The sequence below is a fragment of the Saccostrea cucullata genome, unplaced genomic scaffold (assembly GCF_032062105.1).
Source record: "Saccostrea cucullata isolate Sc308-1 unplaced genomic scaffold, CSIRO_AGI_Scuc_v1 ctg15514, whole genome shotgun sequence".
Taxonomy (NCBI): Eukaryota; Metazoa; Mollusca; class Bivalvia; order Ostreida; family Ostreidae; genus Saccostrea; species Saccostrea cuccullata.
In genome coordinates, this window is record NW_026941242.1 from 1 (window position 1) to 5,242 (window position 5,242).

Here is a 5,242-nt window from a genome sequence, read left to right on the forward strand (position 1 = left end):
TGTTAACGTTTCTCCTCATAGCGATGTCCCTAATTTTCGTTCAGAAATGAGTGACCCCTCAAATCAAAGCACATCAACTTGTCTTTCCGTGGTTAAAATCTCGAGGTGGCATGTCAGATTCGTTTTCCGGCAAAATGCGTCTGTCTGCAGAAACCTCTGAAAATGAAAGTGAAAGTAGGGGAATTCCAGGATTCTCAATGGCGGTATAATACACAAAATAATTCAGCTAATCTTCTTGATAAATTACATTTAATAAGCTATTTTGATAGGAAAGATACTCCTTATCAAGAAGTATGAGGCTCAGTTTTGTACATAATCACATTTTTTTTTAGTTAAGTCTGAAAATTAAGGAATTTACAATTTTTCCTGCACTACTTTCTTCTCCTACCGATTCTAAAAATAATTAGTGGGATGTACCCAATATGAAAAAGCATTTTTTTGATTTTACAATATTTCACACTGTTTGTCAATCTAGAGCATAAGTAGAGACATCATGCCAAGTTTCATGAAAATTGAACCATTAATTAAGATTTTACAGCATTTTCAGTTCTAAGTGTAATATCCTTAAAAAGTGCTCCAATCTAGTCAAAACTGCACCCAAGTTTTAAGTAAAATTTTAGCTTATTAACACATTTATACCATTCTTATCCACCTTCATAACTTTAAATACATATAGTCAAATCATAATAAAGCACTTAATTGGGTCAATTTCACTTATTTAAAAAAATCAATGCATTTCCGCACAAAATATAACCATTTTTTACCCTATAATTCATAGTTTCCCCAGTGATGACAAAAAAGTTAAATTACCAAATACCTCGAAAGTAGTAAAATAAGAAAGTACTGATTATTTCCTGTCCATGGATGTATCACTCATGAAATTTGGTCTATGAATAAAAAAGTTACAAGCCTTTCTACTCCTATATAGAATCATTTGTTTCAAAGCAATTTTTATGCCTATGCAAATTTACTCATCTATGACGTCACAATGACATCATAATAATGGATAACTCAATACATGCGTATCATCACTTTTCCCGTACTTTTCATCAAAGACAAAAACAATGCTAATATATTCATGTAAACAATAAAAAATAAAATTATGTGGTTTTGCAGATTAAATAAATAATCTACTAAAGTTGTTTTGTTTCCATGGTAACCATTTTGTAATTTGTAGGAAAATGAGACAAAATTTTGAATTTCCAGACAAATCGCATAATTTTGACAATCAAATATTTATGAAATTTCAATTTTTATATCCGTGTAATCTTAATAATGCATAATTTACAAAACAATGATGTAGATCTGATTAATTTGAAATTCTTAATTAAGAAAAGAAAATCTATATGCCTTGAGCTGCAAAATGTATATACCAGTGCATGTACAGCTTAGTTATAATTAAATACTTTCACATTCTGATCACCTATTTAATATGTACATTTCCTCAACCCCAACCTCCACCCCCACCCCATCCCCTACTTTGATGAAATTTTTTTTAGAAAAACTTTAACTTACACATTTTGCCGACTGTCACATTTTGCTTGTGATGCTTCAAGATGTATTCAAATGGGTGCGCGTTTGCTGGTCAATAGTTTTAAACACCATCTGCATGAACCTCTTGGTTTTCCAGTACCAATCACCATGACAACCTAAAAAAAAAAAATCATACTATAAATGGCACAATATCACATTTGCAGACAGACAAACACACACAGATTCAATACATACAATTTTACCATATTCCTTTTATGCCCATAACTTGAAATTAATTAAAAATGATGAATTTCCTCCCACTCGTAATCACAGTGTTAACATATATTGGTAATTAAGTTAATTCAGCAGAATAGGTAAAAAGCATCTTTTACTGATAATAATGGTACAATCAACAAATACGTGTAATGCAATTGCTAAAAAATATGAGAAAAATCAGTTAATGTGCATGTTCACACACACCGTTTAACTCCCAGACAGGTGTACCCAGTTTGACCGTGCAACTGATCTGAAATGATGTATGTCACATATGTGACGTGTCGATCATCATGTTCAAAAAACATTAAATTTGTACTTACAAACACTGTACTAAGGTATACCTCTTGCCTCAGGTATAAAATACAAATGCCCAACACTTATGTACTGCTAAACACTGCACTGAACAGTTTTGATAACTTTCTGCTAAGTCTACTTTCACTTCGTCCTTGACCCTGATTGAATACCGATCCCGACCTCATTTGTGAATTTTTGTGTATTGAAAATAAACCACAGTGGAGCACGTACTTCTACGTAATTGCTTCTTAATCAATTTATGTATTTATGATTCTGAACAAATAAATGATATAAATTGATATATTTATTCTACACGTTACATGTGTAAACAATGGGTGATACATGTGTGAGCATTTTTACTGTTCTTGGGGGGGGGGGGGTATAAACACTTTATTTATGTATCAATTTGTTTGAAAATGTGTTTCAACAATATAATAATTGTTTTTTTCATAAAATTGAACTATTAAAAATAATAGAAAACACCAAATTTGAAATAAATTTAAGATCTATGACATCTTTCACTTACTTAGAGGCTTCCTAATATGGGTACAGTCCACTAATTGTTTTCCCATAGGCGACAATGTTAACGTTTCTCCTCATAGCGATGTCCCTAATTTTCGTTCAGAAATGAGTGACCCCTCAAATCAAAGCACATCAACTTGTCTTTCCGTGGTTAAAATCTCGAGGTGGCATGTCAGATTCGTTTTCCGGCAAAATGCGTCTGTCTGCAGAAACCTCTGAAAATGAAAGTGAAAGTAGGGGAATTCCAGGATTCTCAATGGCGGTATAATACACAAAATAATTCAGCTAATCTTCTTGATAAATTACATTTAATAAGCTATTTTGATAGGAAAGATACTCCTTATCAAGAAGTATGAGGCTCAGTTTTGTACATAATCACATTTTTTTTTAGTTAAGTCTGAAAATTAAGGAATTTACATCTATTGGCAAAAAGTGTTGTAAAATATCAGTATCTTATATTAAACTCAAATTAACCGCACACCCTTAATGAAGCATTTGGTCAATGTGTATCAGATCACTTCATTGAAGGCTTCCGTTTGCATGTTTATACAAATTGATCATAATAACACTTATTTTTCTTTTTAACACTAACATTTCTCTTTTTTCTTCAAAGCAATGTTAAAGTGATTTTACTTGAGCATAGAAATGGGCATACTTATTGTAATATCATTTAACAGTTAAAGTAAGCATGCAGTGCCATCTCGTGTTCTTCGTCGCCCGCGTGGCGCCGTGGTTAGAGCGTCTCCTCTAGAGCCGCGAAGTAAGGAGTCGTCCCTAATCTTTGCCATTCCGGTTTCCATATAAGTATTAGATATATAACGTTAGTTATCAAACTGTTCCTCTATTAATTACTTTAATTAGAACTTCTCATTTCATTTCAGCTGGTTGTACTTTGACTCTTAAATTTAGACGTTTATAATGGATTTAAACCAAAATAGCAAAAGCGTAATATTAATATCAGTGGCGTAATAGCGTAATTTTGTGGTAAAAAGCGGAAGAATTCCGCCAAAAGCGGAAGGGTAGGCAGGTCTGCAGTAATTAAATTAAACCATATAATCATGGTTAAATACAAAGATGACCTTCATAGGAAATGTAAACAAAACAAAGACAAACTTACCAGAATTATCCAATTATATGCCCAATTAAATAATCAAGTGAAACAACATCTTAGCTGATCCTGAAAAAAAAGCATACAATATTCAGTGATACACAAATTAACCTCATTTTACAAAGGAAGTAAAGCAACAATTGACAGACAAACACGACAGAAATGTAAAAGATACCATATGTATTTTACCAAAATTTAGTAAACATTTTTTCTGATTTAAATTCAATCACAGAATGACCCATCGTAGTAATATTAAATACACTCTGGGTTACATGCAAATTATACCTTACATGAACTGAGAATAAATACCCCATTTACATTCATATAAACTGAATTTTACATAACTAATTACTCTTTTAACTGATGTCACCATTAGTATGTCAGAATATTCAGGGTGTAAAAATCATGCATATTCACTTTTAAAGTACTCAATATATATTTTACATGTTGATGTTTGAAATCACTGACTAAATAAAATACATACATGTATATACATGAAGGTTTAAAAAAAGGGGGGGGGCACACATGTTTATAGATTTACAGAGATGCTCAGACTGAGTTTTTCCCACTTTCATTGGGCCACTGTTGCACCAGAATGTAAAAATATGAGTGACAAATAAGGCAAAAGATTCTGTATATTTCATTAAAAAAGATTTGAGACAAAAGATTCATTGGCATAATATGATCTGATTGATTATCTCCATATCCTTCTTTTGGTCACTGTGATTAAAGATTCATAGAAATATTAGAAATAACAACTGAGAAAATCACTTTAGCTGTTTTAAAAGCATGTATCAGTATTTTATAAGATATGCTAGGAGTCTCCTCATAAGAATATTTAGAATACTGATCCAATAAAAGGAATGTGAGACAATATGATCATAACTCATGCAAAAAAGATTTATCAACATTTTAAGGATCTTTTAGTGTCCAAGTGTATTTCAGGGTAAACAATGGCAGTGTTTATATGAATGTTCTAAACATAAGGTATATAACACAGTAATAATGAATAAATACAAAGATGACCTTCATAGAAAATGTATAAAGAAAAGTTTGTTAAAACTTACCATGTAACCAGGTAACTCAGTAGAGTAATATTCATTAAATAATCCAGTGAAATAACATCTAGGCTGATCCAGGATTCAGCTGTTCAGAACTTTCTTGGAAGAAAAACGGTAGAAAATCAGTTTTGGTACTGAAATCCATAGGACCATACTGTTATTACATGAAGTCTCAAGCGCTGTGAAAGTCTGTGTTATTGTGTCAAAATAAGCAGCCATCGCGGCTTGTGAAGGACTAACATGACGTCGCTGCCAAGTTTATGACGTCACAATGCATAGGTAAGTCTATGGTATGTTTTGCACACGGCCCCCTTACAGATGATGCAACAGGTATAAAAACGCAGGTAAAACGTATTGATGCACAGGGCCCTTACAGTAAAGGTATATAAACCATGTGTGTTTTTGTAACTGTTTTCAGTAAAAAATCCAGGTTTTTATTGTTTTCAGGAAATCAGTTTGAACCGATTAGGCTAGGCTGGGTAGACTGTGAAGCGTGACGTTATAATTA

At 32.2% G+C, this 5,242-nt stretch overlaps 1 long non-coding RNA gene across 1 annotated transcript; it reads right to left on the minus strand.

Annotated features, from left to right (window-relative positions):
- Nucleotides 1–6: 6 nt before the first annotated feature.
- LOC134257483 (uncharacterized) lies at nt 7–2,894 on the minus strand. The gene is made up of 3 exons (XR_009989923.1): nt 2,570–2,894; nt 1,516–1,649; nt 7–156 (listed from the first exon to the last, which is right to left on the minus strand). It is a non-coding gene; the product is annotated as an uncharacterized LOC134257483 (long non-coding RNA).
- Nucleotides 2,895–5,242: the final 2,348 nt, after the last annotated feature.